Raw genomic sequence first — 18,990 nt, 5'->3', positions numbered from 1 at the left:
GGAATGACATTGTAATAGAAGAGTCTTGTGGACTAAGTAACATTTTTATGCCTTCACTTGAGTAATGAATCAGTACAGTCATAACTGCAGGGAATAAACTGAAATTACTCCAAGAACAGAAGCACATTTAGTTTGTGGTTAGGGCTTTGGTTTGGACCTGAAGAAGTCAAGATTCAATCCCTGCTATGTTGAAAATGTGTCCTGGTAATTTAGTCTCTACTTGCCTCAGATATTTTTGAGATATTTTTGATATTTGTGAATACATTAGTGTGTAAGCCTTGGAGGCTTATCTTATGGATGTACAGTATACAAAGAGAAATCTTTACAGTTTTTTGTGTGACTGTAGGTAAAACAATCTTATGATCACAGATTGATCACACAACGAGACCTTCTCATTAGTGAAACTTCCACTAGCATAAGCCACTAAGCTGAAAGATAATGACATCTATGGGTGTGGGAACATCACAAAAATAGTGACCTGAGCCCTAATAAATAAGTATCAGGGTCCTCAGCGCAGCAGTACACCTCACCTTGGGACTCCCTCCACCCCTCCATGGGCCCAGGAACCCCATTTTAGCTTATCCTGGGGCTGTCAGTCCCTATCCCAGCAATGCTATTGGAGTCCTGGTCTTCAGCCCTGTCTCCAGCTTCATGCCCTGGATTAATCCCTTGGACCCATGCTGTAATTTTGTCTCCACCCCTGTCTTTTTTGGTCCTATCGGGGCTCCCTGCAGAGACATTGACCTTAGTTCACTGCTTACCATGTCAGTGGCTGTCAATGGACCCTGTTACTGAGCCCTGGCTCTATGTACCACATTTGCAACCTGCAGGATGTCACCCCATGGGGAATGGCGTGGCTGCAAGCTCCCTTCCCTTCAGGAACAGCCACCCCTTGCAGCACCCTGACAGCAAGATATTTTTTGGTGTTGAAGACTGATTTTGCTGCTCACTGAAAAAGTTTTCCTGCCATGTTAAGCGACCATTTTCCAGGTTATTTATTCAAGTCCTCAAAAGGGCTACCTAGCTAGTTGCTTTCCAGTTATGGGAAGCCTGTAAAATATGTGATTGAAAGGGTTAGGTATGGAATTATTCAGGGAAGTCTCCATAGGAAGTCTTTTTTTTTTTCTCCCTGCTCTGATAATGACTGAGATGGAGTACTTGGCATTACATACCAATGTAGGTGCTCCCCAGATATTGACATGATCACTGTGGCATTCTTTAAAAACTGTAGGTAAGGATTGTGGTCCAATAAGTGGGGTTCCAAAGAGCAAAACATCAAGTTCCTGTGGGCTAAAATTTTAGAAAAAAGTACAGCCTTAAAGCTGTACTACCATCATACTACCATCCACCACAGGACATCATCTCCTTCCGTTCCATGTAAACTCAGAGACAAGAAAAGCATACTACCAAATAGAAAGATAATCACACACTATTGTAGAAAATGACCAATCAAGGTCCCTTTCAGCCTTATTTCTATGATTGTGTGTACATAAATTCCCAATCACGCCTTTTCTCACTAAAAATTATTTGGGATAAAATTCTGTTTTAGATTTGGTCAATTTCCTTTTTGGTTGTGGAAGGGGAAGAGAGCACTGGGATTTCTTTTCTTGCTAAAAATTGTGTTTGTGGAAATGCCTTTCCTGATGGGAAATGTTCTGTAACAGTTGCTAAAGCAAGGCACACCAGATATGTTTCATTTCCATTCAAAGCTTGTCATGTGGCTGGGCTAGCTGGCCCTCATATAATTCATTATGGGCATTCGGATCTGCCTCATTTCCTGGGGAGCGCAAATATTGCAGTGACTCTAATATATGAATTTCATCTTTAATGTAATTGGGCTTGATTTTTAGTTGTTTTGAAGATTAAAGACATAGTCTTTGACATTGGAAACAAATGATGCATAGCTGGTCCTGAAGAGAAATCTGTTTTGTTCCTCAGGAAGGATGGGTAGCCACATCCACAATCAGAATCCTGTTTACTTGGTCTCTAATATACTGAATTGCAGTATGACTACCACAAATACATAAAGGCAGGAGGGAATAAAGTACAGCAAGGTATAGGTTAACAAGTGCATTTTTTATTCATCTACTAAGGAAGACTCTTTCTGGAGTTTCAATACCATTTTAACAAGTGGAAATCTTAGTGGACAGTTTATTGACTCATATTTCTATTAAGGTATATTAAAAAATCTTCTTAGGTTTCTGAAAATTTGCTCTCCCACTGTGGTAACCTTTGGTTACCAAATTTGGTATCTCTTCCTGCTGTAGAAGTTCAAGCATCTTGGTCATGATGAATGGTGGCATCAGCTAAGAAAGACATTCTGTAGGAGAATCCCCTTGCCTCCAAACACATCCCTGCTTTACTAGCTTGCTTGCAATAAAACCATTTTGTTTTTAAGTTTGAGGTTTAGTTTTTGAAATCTACTTTATCCGATCTGGTTTATATTCTACTGTAATTTATGGGTATAAATCATTTTAAATAATTCATAGTGTTATGCAATATATTCTGTCACTATAATAGGGATCTTAAATCTGTGTTTAGATAGATGGATAGATGGATAGATGGATTAAAACCACCTCTCTTCCAGTATCACTGAGTGGCTATTGCATGTTCCAAATACACATTTTGATGAATACTGCACAAGCCATTGCCTCTATCTTGCTGCAAAGAAGAAAAAATCTGCTATGAAGAAAAAAATATTGCCAGGAGCAAGAACAGAAGAAATTCTTGTAATGCCTAAGTCTTGGAAGAAGCAAGAACATTTGCTCAACAAAATAAAAGTCCTCTGTAGGAAAGGACGGAACTGATTAACTGTAAATAAAAAGTATAAAGGATCACTAGGATCAATGTACCCACCTCAGCTTTCTGTTATTTTTAATGGTTTACCTAATGCTATTGAGAGTTGAATTTTTAGCTGTGGATGTGATACTAATGCAGGAAATACAGCAAATAATGAAGAACAATGAAGCTCAGCTCAGAGGGTTTAAATCATTTAAATGCCTTTTTCTAAGAGACAATGTAGAATAGCAAAGAAGCCAATGAGGTAACAAATAGAATGTCACTGCAGTATGTTACTAGGAGTTTGAAATAAATTTGGGGAGTTATTGTGGAGATATTCCCCATGGCCTTCAACCCACTGTGCTTCTGTATAGGAGAAGGCAAACAGAATTGCTAGAAATACAATATAAATCAGAGAAGATAGTATTATTGTATATAAAGTAGTTAGACTGCACCTAGAGCACTATAAACAACACTGAACATCACACCTAAGAAAAGATATAAGTGCCAATGAGTGTGCAATAGGGAGCAGACAGATTTGGTCTCAGAGGCATTTGCCCGAGGAACCAGGGTGCATTTTTAGTGGCTGAGGGAAGATTTTGTGCTGATATAGCAGAGATTATCAAACTGTTAAAGGTATTAATGGAAAAGTCTCAGGCAAATCTGCCAAGTATGCATCAGCTAAATAGAGACTGCCTGAAGCACTATGGGGATTTTGGCAAGCATCCAGTGGGTTACTTTTGTCCATCTTTACAGCTCCTAGCTGCTTCAGGAACTCCCTGCAGCAGATGGCTGCGCTGAGTCACTGAGGTGTGAAATAGTTAGCAAATTCACTCACTGGTCAGTATTTGCTGGAGGAGGGTGGTTGAGTGAAGTGTGCTGTGCAATTCCCTGAGCCTGTGGTAGTCTGCCAGCCTTTTCTTAGCAGGAACATCCCAGCGATGTCTAGCCCATTGGGTAGCAATGGCATCCAGGATGGACATTTTAATACAGCTTATCTACCAGGGTGCCTTTAAAGCTGGTCAATAGTAGTTTTGTTCATTCTCCTGGGATAAAAAGAAGGTTTGGGGTACCATGGAGATGGACAATGTTTCTCTACATCCAGTTTTCACCACCTCTATCACATAACACTAACATCAGGCAGACAGGATGGCCCAAGACTTTTCTGGGACATTAGATTCACCTATCACAAGGGTTGAGAAGGTTGATAGGCGCCATAAAGTTCAGGTGGGACCTTATCTCTTGTCAAGGGAAACATAAATGTGAGGTCAAGCCTTGGAAGCATCAGAGTGCTCTTAGGATTATGCAGGGCATAAAAAATGTGAATAACATCTATATATTTTTAGTAGAATTGTGTAGGGAGGAGATGGAGTTCAACACAAGTAATTTAGGTAAGAGTAATCACAGAATCACAGAATCATCTAGGTTGGAAGAGACCTCCAAGATCACCCAGTCCAACCTCTGACCTAACACTAACAAGTCCTTCACTAAACCATATCACTAAGCTCTAAATCTAAACATCTTTTAAAGACCTCCAGGGATGGTGCCTGAACCACTTCCCTGGGCAGCCCATTCCAATGCCTAACAACCCTTTCAGTAAAGAAGTTCTTCCTAATATCCAACCTAAACCTCCCCTGGCGCAACTTTAGCCCATTCCCCCTCGTCCTGTCACCAGGCACGTGGGAGAATAGACCAACCCCCACCTCGCTACAGCCTCCTTTAATGTACCTACAGAGAGTGATAAGGTCGCCCCTGAGCCTCCTCTTTTCCAGGCTGAACAATCCCAGCTCCCTCAGCTGCTCCTCGTAAGACTTGTTCTCCAGACCCCTCACCAGCTTCGTCGCCCTTCTCTGGACTCTCTCGAGCACCTCCATGTCCTTCTTGTAGTGAGGGGCCCAAAACTGAACACAGTACTCAAGGTGCGGCCTCACCAGAGCCGAGTACAGGGGGACAATCACTTCCCTAGCCCTGCTGGCCACGCTGTTTCTTATGCAAGCCAGGATGCTGTTGGCCTTCTTGGCCACCTGAGCACACTGCTGGCTCATATTCAGCCGACTATCAACCAATACTCCCAGGTCGTTCTCTGCCAGGCAGCTTTCTAACCACTCATCTCCTAGCCTGTAGCTCTGCTTGGGGTTGTCGTGCCCCAGGTGCAGGACCCGGCACTTGGCCTTGTTGAACTTCATACAGTTGGCCTCAGCCCATCAGTCCAGCCTATCCAGATCCTCCTGCAGAGCCTTCCTACCCTCGAGCAGACCGACACATGCACCTAACTTGATATCGTCTGCAAACTTACTGAGGGTGCACTCAATCCCTTCATCCAGATTATCAATAAAGACATTAAAGAGAACTGGCCCTAGTACTGAGCCCTGGGGGACTCTACTAGTGACCGGCCTCCACCTGGATTTGACTCCATTCACCACGACTCTTTGGGCCTGGCTATCCAGCCAGTTTCTAACCCAACGAAGCTTACGCCAGTCCAAGCCAAGAGCAGCCAGTTTCTCAAGGAGAATGCTGTGGGAAACAGCGTCAAAAGCCTTACTGAAGTCAAGGTAGACCACATCCACAGCCTTTCCCTCATCCACCAAGCACGTCACTTTGTCATAGAAGGAGATCAGGTTAGTCATAATAAAGTTGTGAAAAGTAGATATAGGAATTAATCTGCAGCTTCTTGATGTTAACATTTTTTTGTGTGTTTCAGTTGTGCAGCAGGAGCAGATAGAGCTGCAAGGACAGTGATGCTTCTGTGCAGTTGTGTTGTGATAAATAACATCAGCTTTGCAGAGGCATTGAATGTCCCAAACCTGGGTGAAATGCTGAGATCCAAGCCTTTTCCAAAGAATGCCCCTGCCAGGTGTGTAGCGACTAGGTGTGTATCCCTGCAACCCACCTAGTAGGTATTTGCATTCTTAAAATTAATTCAATTTTTACTGTTTTCTGCAGTTCTTTGTGCAGGAAGAGATGATCTTAACTTCTTTAATTCAAATTTGTCTTGTGAGTCCAATGGCTGCTGTGGCTCTGTGCCAGACTTCTGTGTCTAAATTATGTAAGCACATGAATTGACTATCTACACTCTTTTGTGCTTATCTGCACAAGAGTGCGCTTTTTTGAAATCTCCCTGCACTCACCTCATGCATCTCAAATACACAGAGAGATGCAGAGTGGCTGCATACGGTCACCTGAAGCCTTTGGCCTTCCAGCAACAAGGACACCTCATTCAGCTGGCTGAAGGAGCTCACCATGTGAGGGATTTGCACATCGTACTGCCTGTGATTTCAAAAGAAAACCAGACTTGATGATCCTCTCAGTTCTTGATGCCACCTTTTCTCTCCCCAGGATTACTGCTTGGGGAACTGTAACAGGGTTTGCAAAATGATCATGTAGAAAGATCCTGTTTGGCACAGGAGTGCAATGAAAAATGAAAATTTGGTATGGAGAACAGTTGTTTTGACTGGATAAGGGGAGTTTGCAGTCACAGTTGTTCTCAGAAAACAGATCATAATGATGGATATTTATACTGGGTCTTTCCAACAACAATGTAAAACACTGGGTTTTGAAAGTATCAAAATAAGTCACTAAAAATATTGCTTTCTGAGTCTTCACAAGTTTATAACTGTACCCTCTGACGTAGGTAGAAATGATAGCCTCTGCTGCATGGATAACACACAACGTCTCCTCAGTGAGAGATGACTTAGTGCATGCACTGCCACTTAGGGCGTGGAAGTTCTTAATCCCCAGTATATCTATTGCTTACGGGAGTTTCATCTCACAGCTACAGAGGAAATTACTATGCAGCAGAGAAACATCCAGACTTGCTTTAAATTAGAGATGCAGGAGCTGGCAGCAGGCCAAAGCATAGGTTAAATCGTGCTGAGAGGTACCTTGTGTTGAAAGAGGCTGCTGCTGGTTCCTGAGATAGCTCATTAAAAACTGGTCTCTGCTAGTTTCACACTGCTTTGCTGGAGAAGATATCCCTTTAGGGCTAAGCTCTGACTGACTTGCACAGGGGGAGATGGGGAAAGTTTGGAGTTCCTTGGCCTTGGGTATGACCAGGTCAGGATTACAACCTTATATTCAGAAATGATTCCTCAGCAGAATATCAGCATCTCAAAGGAAAAGGAAAATGAAGTCTGACAGTGAGCTCGAGAACTGAAGCTGTGGCTCCTACTCCTTCCCTGGCTGGTGGATTGGGTTGGTGGCGCAGATGAACGTATCATGCCCCTCCACTGTAGGGTCACAAATGTCTTTGCTTTCCTCAATACGATCCTGGCTGCAAGGCACAATTGGTGCTCTTACTCTAAGTCTCTTCTTGCAGCCATTGTAGTGGGTTTATGTGGCAAGGTTTTGGTAGCAGGGGGCCATAGGGGTGGCTTCTGTGAGAAGAATGTAGAAGCTGCCCCATATTAGGTAAGGGCCCCGCTGCTGACCAGAGCCAAGCCAATAAGTGATGTTGTTTGTGCCTCTGTGAGAGCATATTTAAGACAGGTGAAAAAAAAAATGCTGCACCACACAGCAGCTGGGAGAGTGAGAGGAGTGAGGAACAGCCTTGAATGCACCAAGGTCAGTGAAGAAGGAGAGGGAGAGGTGCTCCAGGCACCGGAGCAGAAGTTCCCCTGCAGCCTGTGGTGAGGACCATGGTGAAGCAGGCTGTCCCCCTGAAGCCCATGGAGTACCATGGTGGAGCAGGGTTTCAGGCTGCAGCCTGTGGAGGATACCATGGTCAAGCAGGTGGACCTGCACTGACGGAGGCTGCGGCCTGTGGAGGACCCCTGCCAGAGCAGATTCCGGGCTGAACCTGCAGCCCGTGGAGAGTAGCCCACACAGTAGCAGGTGACCTGGCAGGAGCTGCTGCCTGTGCGGGACCCAGGTTGGAGCAGTTTGCTCCTGAGGGATTGACCCCATGGTACAGACCCATATCTGGAGCAGTTCTTGAAGAGCTGCTGCCTGTGGGAAGCCCATGCCGGATCAGTTCAGGAAGGACAGCATCCCGTGGGAGGGACCCCACGTGGAGCAGGGGCAGAGAGTGACCGAGAAGGAGCGGTGGAGAAGAAGCACTATAGACTGACCATAACCCCCATTCCCCCATTCCTCTGCACTGCTCGGGGGGAGGAGGTGGAAGAGGGCAGATGGGGGGACGGCGTATTTGGTTTCTTTCCTTTGTTTCTCACTTCTCTAGCTTGTTAGTAATAGGCAATAAATCTTACTATCTCCCTACTCTGAGTCTGTTTTGCCCATCGCGATAATTGTTGAGAGATCTCCCCGTCCTTCTCTCAAACCTTGAGCCCTTTGCATTGTATTTTTTCTCCCCCTTTCCCTTTGAGGAGGGAGAGTGAGAGAGTGGCCGTGGTGGAACTCGGCTGCCCACCCGAGTAAAACCACCACAGTCCATTTTGGCGCCCAACGTGGGGGTCAAGGAATTTGAGATAAGAATGATAGTTGAGAGAAGTAATGGGCAAAACATGGACTGGGTAATTGTTATGAATGTAATAGTTGAGAATTCAAGAAAGTTGTAATTGTGACGAATATGTTGCATATTAGTGTGGTGAAGGGACGAGGGGTGGTGTGTGTGTAAATTGTCCACCTCGTCATTGTTGTGATGATGTTATGCTTATTTTGGTGTGGGAAATTCTTTTTGATATAAGTGAAGTTTGTGAAAATTGTGATGATTGTAAAGTAAGAGTATATTGTGATTATTCTTAAATATGCTTTTCACAGAGGCGAGGGGTGGAATGGTAGCAGAGGATGGTTGGTCCTCTGGGATAGTCACAGTGTGTGTTATCTGGTCATCAAATTCAAAGACTTCCCCATCCCCTTGAGGGTGCTGGGCAGTGTTAATTACCATTTGATAGGCGTAAGCCAGACCCCAGCAGAGTGCATCAAGCTGGTGGAGTTCTGTGGTATTGCCAGGGTCAGGGCATACGTCTTTCAAACGTTCTACCAGTTTTTTTGGATTTTGCACTTGTTCAGGGGTGAAGTGAAAAACCATTGGCGGAGACAACCATGAGAGGTACCTGCCCATATCCCCCCCCCCACATTGCCACCCACAACTACTTTGTCTCAGGGCAGATTCTTGGATGATATTCTTAATGAATTGTTTGACCTTATGGAGGAAAAGAAACTCATTTTGCAGGACTAGTAATAGGAGGATGACAGTCGACCAAGAGTATTCAAGATACTCGAAGGCTGCTGTAATTAACCCACAGGGAGAGAAGAAAAAGGTACCATTCCCGATATTATTCACAAATTGACTTCTAGAGAAGAAAAAGAAGGCAGTGTAATTCCTAATATTTCCAAAAAGATAATCTCCAGGAGACCAGAATGAAAACAATGCGGGGCTTGAGTACCAGATGAAACTCACAGCCAGTGTGTTACAGCACAGTGTAATAAAGAAACCAAACACAGATTTTAGCACGTTCTCTGATCAGATATAGAGGAGGAAAGAGAACATAGGATGGACTACATACGACATAGTCACACAGAAAAATATTAATAGCAAACCGAACATTGTGACTAGAAAGTGTGTTAGTCGTAAATATTTTAATCAATTCTACTGTTATCTCAACCCTCAAGCCCCACGTTGGGCGCCAAAAAGGGCTGTGGTGGTTTTACTCGGGTGGGCAGCCGAGTTCCACCACGGCTGCTCTCTCCCTCCCCCTCCTCAAAGGGAAAGGGAGAGAAAAAAAATGCTGCACCACACAGCAGCTGGGAGAGTGAGAGGAGTGAGGAACAGCCTTGCAGGCACCAAGGTCAGTGAAGAAGGAGGGGGAGAGGTGCTTCAGGTGCTGGAGCAGAAGTTCCCCTGCAGCCTGTGGTGAGAACCATGGTGAAGCAGGCTGTCCCCCTGAAGCCCATGGAGTACCATGGTGGAGCAGGGTTTCAGGCTGCAGCCTGTAGAGGAGACCACAGTGGAGCAGGTGGACCTGCACTGATGGAGGCTGTGGCCTGTGGAGGACCCCTGCCAGAGCAGATTCCGGGCTGGACCTGCAGCCTGTGGAGAGGAGCCCACACAGTAGCAGGTGACCTGGCAGGAGCTGCTGCCCGTGGGGGACCCAGGTTGGAGCAGTTTGCTCCTGAGGGATTGACCCCGTGGTACAGACCCATATCTGGAGCAGTTCTTGAAGAGCTGCTGCCCATGGGAAGCCCATGCCGGATCAGTTCAGGAAGGACAGCATCCCGTGGGAGGGACCCCACAGTACAGGGGATGAGAGTGACTGTGAAGGAGCAGTGGAGAGGAAGCGTCATGGACTGATTGCAGCCCCCATACCCCTGTTACCCTGCACTGCTCAGGGGGAGGAGGTGGAAGAGGGCGGATGGGGGGACGGCGTATTTGGTTTCTTTCCTTTGTTTCTCACTTCTCTAGCTTGTTAGTAATAGGCAATAAATCTTACTATCTCCCTACTCTGAGTCTGTTTTGCCCATCGCGATAATTGTTGAGAGATCTCCCCGTCCTTCTCTCAAACCTTGAGCCCTTTGCATCGTATTTTTTTCTCCCCCTTTCCCTTTGAGGAGGGGGAGTGAGAGAGTGGCCGTGGTGGAACTTGGCTGCCCACCCGAGTAAAACCACCACAGCATGTTAAATGTAACTGATGTCAGGAAAAATATACTGTTCCTAAAATTAAGGGATAAGATCATCAGGGATATGTTATCTCTCTCTCTCCCTCTCTCTTTTATCTATCTATCTATCTATCTATTTATTTTTGTATGGGATCTCTGTATTTTTCAGGAACAAATGCTTTTTGTTGGCTCTGTAGGTGAATGGTTGGATATGGAAAAACTTTGCCTTACTTCAATAAAATAAAAAAAAAAAAAGTCCAGCACTGAAAAGAAACATTATTTTAAAAGTACAAGAAAGAAATAGAAAGTGGAGCACCTGATAAACACAAGCCTTGGACTTCTCTATTTCTATGTGATTGTCGCTAAAAATAATCCGATATCTGTCTCTCTCTCTCTTTTTTTTTTTTAATATAAAAAACCCCAACACTATACAACATATGAGCAAATGTTTAACGTATATCAGAAAAATGAGTTACATAAATCTATACACAATAGGATTGCCTGGCAGGTAATTTGTAACTTAATTCATAAAAGACTAATAAAAGTAAAAGACAGATATAGAGGTACATTTTAAAACTGTCAGGCAAAGATTAGATAACATAACGTAATTGGTGTTTGTGTTCTAGTAAAGGTTGCTAAAAAACTGTGGTTTTTTTTTTTTCTAAAAAATACTGTCATGCTTTGAACAATGTGTCATCACTGATTTGTGCATTGACAAAAGTTTTCAGGTTTATTAGAACTACAGTCTCATCCAAAATTAGAGTGTTTATTTGATATTTGATGGTCAGACAATTTGGAGTAGAAGAGGCTGGTACTTCACTGTAGTCAGATATGAGTTTTTTTATGGGATAAACAATCCTATTATTAGTTTACTGTACTACTTTTACCCTTAAAGCAGAACAACATACATAAAGAAAAATAAGCAGAAAATCATAGGTGGTAATGTTCTTTATATTATTACTAGGTATGGAGGAAATGTCAGATTATTAAAATGATTGTGAGTATACATAATGTATAGGGCAAGATCTCAAAAAGAGACAAAGTTCTTGACATGCATCAGCTGCCAAGTCAGGTTTGTGAAGATCCCTGAGTGTCTGGGAGTTTTTTCGGACTTCTGAACTTAGATGGTCAGTGCCAGACAAAGGGTTGATGGAAGGAGTAGAAAGGGTCAGTGGTGGAATGGATGAACAGAGAAAAAAAATATTGATCACGTTAGATTAAGTTTAAGGACACAAATCAACTGCAGGACAAGGCTGACACTGCCCAATATCATAGTCAGCATGACTTAGCTCTCATTATTCCAGTAGCCTCAGCTTCTGCTCGTATGGCTTGAGACAGTCCACAGATGTCATATAATTCCAAAAATGTATCCACATGAAACCACAAAAAAACTGTTCCTTCATTCACCTACAAAAGACTACTGTACTTTCTTGAGCTATGAGAGATATTTAGAAGTCGTCATATGTGTGAAAGCTAAAAGTCTGCTACCGCTTGACAGAGAACAGAGAGGACTGCCAGGGGCAGAGCACAGGTGGGAGATGACAATGGTAATTGACTCCTCCTGCATCTGCCTTGAAGGACAGATGCAGCTGTATGCTGGGGGAACATTGCCAAATTGATCCCCAGTTGATCTACTTCCTCCTGTTGCTGATGGTGTGGGACTGTTCTTCAGCCTCTTTACCAGCACAAGTCTTCCGCTACCCCTCTTATGGTCCAAAAGAAAGGTAAGTTGCTCTTCAACATGTGGAAGGAAGTATGCAGCTAGGGACTTATAAGATGGCTTTGAAGATCAGTATGAAAGTTACGCCATATTTCCAGTAGTTTGCATTTATAAGAACATGAATTGTTCAGATATTTTAAACCCAACCTCTAAACTTCAAATGGAGTTCTACTAAATATGATAAACTACTGTAGAGTTACTGCTGAAATGACTTCAATATCTGGAGCAAAATGTTTTGGGAGCTTATTAAATTGGACTGGAAACGCAGTTTAATATATTCATGAAGGTTGTATTGATTGTGGGATGTTTGTCTCAGAGTCAAATGGTCATAGCTTCAAAATGCAAGATGTTTTGAGTACATTTAATATTTCATTTATCTTTACTGTGACTGCTCTGGAAATTTGAGTTTATGGATTCTTCTTTTAAGTTAAAATTGTTCAGAATTTAGTTTCTTGAACTAATATTCTTTTACTGCTATTTGTACATTATTTTTTCCAAAATGTAATATGCAAGACACTGGAGAAATGAAATTGATTTAAAAATGGATATGATTTCTGAAATGAACAAAACAACGTACACTAAAGTGTACCCCAATAAAATCAGAATGGGGCTTTGATTGTAGCGCTTTCATACAGTCTGATTCACATCTCACTGAACTCAGATGGTCTGTCTGTAGGATTAAGGTACTTCTAAGAGTCAGTGAAGTGAATCATAACAGTAAAAGTTAGTTAGATATGTTCCTACATGAGTTATCACCGAATAAAGCCCAGGGTTTCTTAAAATTACTCAGTGACATTCTCTAGATACTCATCTTATTCCCTACATTTTTCTTAAGTAGCTATATAGGATATTGCAAAAAAGATGAATTCTGTGCTATGGACTGTACAGAATGCTAATTAATTATGATTAATTGATTTTTATTTTTGTGCAGGCTAAAACTTCATTCCACTTAGGGTGAATGTGTGCAGTTTTACCATTGGCATTAAAGAGGGCTGCTTCTGATGTGCCAACTTTAAAGAGACTGTACCTATACAGCAATTAGATTTCAGTGACTGTATGGCTCCACACATTTCTCCCTTGTCCTTCCTTGGGGACACTTAATACTCTGTAGGAAGAGAATCTTAGATGCTGTGTTACTCTTATTAAGGTATTTTGACAGAACTTTAAGGCTACATTTACAGCATCTTAAAATCCCACAGTATTGTCAGATAAATGTAAAATAGGGTGCTGCGAACTACAGTGCTAAAACTGCACTTGTGAATAGATAGTGGAATATTACCTCCATTTTTACAAAAGGGAAACTAGATACAGAAAAGCAAAAGCAAAGTTATTTTTGATCTAGCTCAAGGCAGATACTGAACAAAAGATAGAATGACTACCCTAGAGTTTAGTGTGCTTTTTCTTATGTCATGCTGCCTTTTCAGCAAACATTGAGCTTTTTCTGTTGAAGTGTTCTGTAACCCACATCTATATACAAGCAATGAAGAATATTTCAATACTAGTATTGGATGTTTGAGAAAATGAACAATTTTCAACAAAAATTGAAAAAAAAAAGTTTTTGCAGCTATTCTGCAAACAGAAAACCAGTAGGTTTTATCATCTTGGGTACCCCCTTCAACATTCTTTGTTTACCTAAAAGAAAATTTGTTATTCTGATTATATATGTTATAAATGCAAGTACCTTGGACGAAGGGATATCTTATTCATCAGTGAAGTGTCAGGCATGAGAAAAACTGGGACCGCCCAACGCTGTCTGGAGGAAAGATTTGAGCAATCAAATCTCGATCTGTTTTGACAACTATGTTGACCAAGAAAAGTGGGGGAAGTGGTCTCTGTGATCCCAGGATTAACAAAGGGAGGAAGTGTTAGCAGGCTTTCAGCATTAAACTATCAGAAATATTGTTGAAGGAAGCCATGACATAGGCCCAGAACAGGGCTATGATAATTCAAAGCAACTTAGCTGAAAATCAGAGAGCTTTCAGAGGCTTATTGGGTTGAGAATTTCAAATCTGAAAAGGGGAGGAGATTAAAATTCTGTGCTTATTTACTTTTGATTTGTGTAATGTTTGTTCCTAACTTCAGAATAAATAAATAAATAAATAAAAACAGTAGGCAGTAAGAGAAATACATGCAGTTGGGGGAACGTATTAGCTGGCTATAAGTTAGCAAATACTATAATTAGTTTTCTACACATTTTGTTTATCTTGGAATATGATTAATATAATACCAAAGATTAGATGTAATAACCCATACTTAGTGGTTTGTGCATGGATGTGTACTGATAAGCAACGAGTACTTGTAAAGTGCAGGGTGGAATTCCTACATGACTCTTGCATCTTGCAGAATGGCGTTATTGGAGAATATCATGACCGGTAAAATACACATATATAATATGTGTCTGCGGATGCACACATGCTTCTTATTTTTATTTTTTCTTTGAGCAAGAGTTGATGACTAAAGAGAAATCTCACTCCAAATTTTTTGTTACTGGGAACTTCTGCTGCTGGAGCTGAGCTTCCTTTTCAGCAAAGCACATGAAAAATGATTTATCCCCATAGCCATCTTTATCTTGATTAACATCAAGAGCATGCACTGCAATAATTTAGGGTAGATTCACAGCCAGTTTGAATTGTCATAGCAGCACTTCAGCTAATATGTTTACGACAGAAAACATCATCTGAGAATCTTTACATATCTTCAGGATCAAAAAAAAAATAAAATCAGGTTACTAATTACAATTTGAAAACATGAAAGAGGAAATTTCAGAAATAGTCTGAAACCACTTGGCTCAGTGGCAAGATGAAGTAGAAGAAAGTGATTGTGCTGGAAAGGACCTTTAGGTAATTTTGCAACAGAAAAAAGGCCAGAGTGATTCAGTGTTTCATGTTCAAAGGTGGCATGTTTCAGAGCATTGTAGTTATATTTCTTCTTTCTATCACTGTGGTATAACCTCAACCAGCACATTGTGTTCACTCCTGAACACATAACTGCCAAATAGATACTGACAAATTGGGGCTCGCTCTTAGATGAAAAGCAAAAGGAAAAAAAAATATATTAAAAAAAAAAAAAACACAACTAAAAGGATTTTTACAAAACATTAAAGGACCCAAGCATTTCAGCTAATAACTGAAGACTTTGCCAGGCTGCAAATTGGGCAAGTATAAATCAGAAGGACTGGCAGTAAGTGTTGGTGTTATGAAGAGTAGATAGGCAGGTCAACAGCTGAAAGAAAGCCTAATGAGATATACAAACCTTAATAGGGCGAAGTGCTAAGGTCTAAGTCAATAAAATTGCTGAGACCTCCATATCTCACTGAATTTATATCTCTCACCTAAATACCTTCATGGTTCCTCAGTGAGGCTTGCCAAGCCAAGCAACAGCTGATGTATTTGCAGTGTTTTGTCACTTATACTTACCCAGAGCTGCCGCATGGGTTGACAAGTTGGAGTCTGTGAAGACTGACAGCATGCTGTCGTGGATCATTCTAGGAGCAGTTTTTGGCAGTGTAAAAGGTCAAAACTGGTAGGGCAGGTGGTAGGATCAGTGATCAGCAGCTTGTTTGTTGTCAGTGATGACACTGCCTTCTGCTGTATAAGGTATTATGTTGTTCTTGGTTTGGTATGATGAAATACATTTTTTTTTTCTTCTCATCTGCAAGTTGAATATAATTCTCTAATGCAATTGCAATGGATTATCTCTTAGAGAATGGACTCCTCATGCTAAGTCTGAATCTGTGGTTGGTTAATTAGCTATGACAATAAATATGGATCCAGTGTTCCTGAGAAGGATCTTGTGTAAAAAATAATTGTATATTAATTTCTCCATGTAGTAAACAACTCTAAAGAAGTAATTCTGAAGCTGATGATGTTGAGAAGGGTTGCACACTTGTCCAGAAGGGATGTAATGTTGAGGAGAGTAGTTAATAGAAAGCTGCGATTAATTATTTAATTTGCTGTTAATTTTGCTTAAGTTTTCCTGAAAAATAAGTGTAGAATCTTGCATTCCCATGCTACAAGCAGTATGTGGTTTGCTCTTTTAGATGTTGCTCCTCACAATACAGTAAAGTTGTGGAGCACTGGCACATTACAGAAATATCTGTAATATTTCTAATGTACGGAATATCTGTTGGCAGCAGAAGATCACTAATAAGAATGATTTGTATCACTGATTTAATTGATTGAACATGTTACTTACAGCAGTTTTCAGCTGCACTGGCTGTTAAAAGGGTATGTTGGTAAAATAGTTGGAAATACTGAAACTTGGATACTGATTGAGGTCATTAGTATCTGCTAAGAGGATCAGACAATCCTTCATCTGCTCAAAATATGAAAATGACTGGACAGGTATTTCCAAGTCATGATTTCTACTCCTTACTATTTTCTTATCATTAATTTATATTCCACTGGTAACAGCCAGTCAAGGACCACCTCCCTTTCCAAGAGCAACTCTGAATAACTTGAGAAGAAACGGGGATGATACTAGCATCTGGTTAACAATTCTTTCTCCCATTGGCTTATTTGCTAGCTTGTCTTCTGACTGTTAGCTGTTATTACTTTTCTTTAGCAAACATTTTAGAAAAACACCATGGACTTCTCTCCTTTTTCACCACTGGTTTTGGTGCTAGTCCTGTCTGCTGTATCTCCCACCTTCTGTCAAAAGTTTTTTTTTTTTTTTTTTTTTTTTTCCAGATGAGATGCTCTAGTGATGGAAATTGGAGGAAACTATGGTGCCTTTGTCTGCATGTCATTTCCAAATGCTTTTCTTCTGCTATTTTGCTCCTTGCCACTGGCCAATGTGATATATATTGGAAATAAAGAAAAGAGGATATATGTATGAAGGTATTTGTTAGTATAATTTAAACCATAGGCTGCTGTCTAGCAAGCAGCTACAATGAAAAGGTTTGTTTCCAGTAATTTCTAATGTAGAATTTAGTGATGAACCAAGCAGAACCCACAAGACGGACATATAGAATAATTCCAGGTAACATTTCTTATACAGTCACTTACTCTACCATTATCTTTTGTCCTTAGGCTTTAGTAGGCACTTAAAAGGGTTATAGCATCCACAATGCAAAATCTTAATCATGCTTCTTTTACATGCATAGACTTTTCATGAGGCCTTAGAATAACTGTACAGGAAATCTAAAACATACTGTATAGTAAATACATTGTTAAAAGGGGAAATAAACATCTGATATTTCATTATGGACACATATGATGCTGGGGTGAGTAGAAGTGGCCCTGCAGTGAGATATGGAATACACTTTCCATATAAGTTTAAAATATATTAAAAGAGAAAAAAAAAAAACAAAAAAAAAAAACATGGAAACCATTAAATTGTCCTGTGGGGTAGTTTGGTTACTGAAGACCTAACGCATAATTATAGATGGAGATCTTTCTCCCAGTGCTGTTTATGCTACCAGTGTTGCAGGAAAAACGTGCAACCACCCCTGCAATAGGCCCTTAAAAAATGAGGTCATCTATATTTTAAAGTTATTTGGTTTTTATTAATGAATAAAATGGTAACCAATCTCTCTCTTTCTCTTAGCAAAGCCAAATTGCTACTGTAGTCCTTCACCACCTTTGTTGTATTAAGTGCACAAGCTTAAAGCAAACCTACATGGGCCTGATTCTGGGAAACATTTGTCTTGTTTATTTTGTGAAGCCCCTGGAGCTACACAGAGCTAAATGTACTAAGCACATTGTAGGAGTCCTTGAGGCTCTTTTTTATTATTTCCAAAAGAGGTCAGAACTGCCAGAGAAGCATCCTGGAAATTCAAGTGGAAAGGTTGATGGGTCGAGAGGTAGATGTCCACAAGATAAGCCTGTGAAGATGAGAGAAATCTGTGAAGACAAACAGCCCCTCACCTGGCCGGTGTTTAAGAAGTTTCTGCCTATGTGGTGAGCCCTTGGGTCCTTGCACAGGGGAGTCATTTGTCTTCACCAGCAGAGAGCCACTGCAGAGCTGAGCCCATCAGAGCTCACTGCAGATGCAGGGTCAGGTGCTCATTCTGCAGACTCACTACGCAGGGGTGGAAATGATATTGCAAGTGAAAAATCCCTGCTCCTGCACAGGTAAAATATAAAGACAGTGCTGAGAAATTGCTGCTTGGTTGGGTGATTTACAGTATCATTTGCACAGGAACAGGCAACAAACCATCATGCACCGAAGTTTCAGACAAACAGATCACAGTAAATTGTTCTTTATAAGGATGGGACTAATATTCCCTGTGTGTTTGATTTATATACCAGTAACTAGAACTTTATTCAGGGAAATACTGATGAAAAAGGAGGAGGAAGAATTAATCCTTGCAGAATACCAGCCAAAGCATTCATGATACAGTTGTCTCCAAGGGATGGAGTGGCTTTGCAGAAAGGTAACAGAAAGGTTTGTGCTTTGGGAAGCATTTTTCAGTTATTTTCTGGTCCCAGCGACCTATACTGGGTGCTGCAGAGAAAATACAAGACCAAAGCCCTGTCTCTTCCCTACACTACTTCCTCCCTTTCTGGCCTACTCCTGGAGAAACCTGGACAGCCCCTGCTCTTCCTGGAGCTCATGTATTTTGTGCAAAACTCTTTGACTAGGTGGCTCTCCACATGCCTCCTTCTCACAGCCTCCCTGCATTCAGTCTGTTCCTCATCACAGCAAATGCTGTTGAGGGCATCCAGCCAGTCAGACTCAGCAGCTGTATTTGGGTCCAAATCACAGCCCTTCAAGTGTATGGTGTTTCTGTGGTCCTTTCCCATCCTTGTTTCTGTTCCTTCTGATATACTGAGAATCGGTTTGGGTCAATAGGGAACACACTGTATATATATGGAACAAAGAATTTACTGCTAGTGTAAGAAATATTATATGTAAATAAACAAAATTCAGCAGACATTTTTAGATACAGATACTTATGGTTCATGGTGATATGGAAAAAAAGACTCACACACTAA

General features: G+C 41.4%; 1 long non-coding RNA gene across 2 annotated transcripts in view; it reads left to right on the top strand.

The window, feature by feature from the left end:
• LOC121063608 overlaps positions 1-16,871 on the top strand; it is a 97,201-nt gene extending 80,330 nt beyond the window's left edge. For both annotated transcript variants that reach the window (XR_005816092.1, XR_005816091.1), the window contains one exon: positions 16,741-16,871. This is a non-coding gene — a long non-coding RNA (uncharacterized LOC121063608). The remainder of the gene's footprint in view (positions 1-16,740) is intronic.
• Positions 16,872-18,990: the final 2,119 nt, after the last annotated feature.

Source organism: Cygnus olor, chromosome 1, assembly GCF_009769625.2.
Source record: "Cygnus olor isolate bCygOlo1 chromosome 1, bCygOlo1.pri.v2, whole genome shotgun sequence".
Taxonomy (NCBI): domain Eukaryota; kingdom Metazoa; phylum Chordata; class Aves; order Anseriformes; family Anatidae; genus Cygnus; species Cygnus olor.
This window is presented reverse-complemented; position numbering and strand designations above follow the sequence as displayed.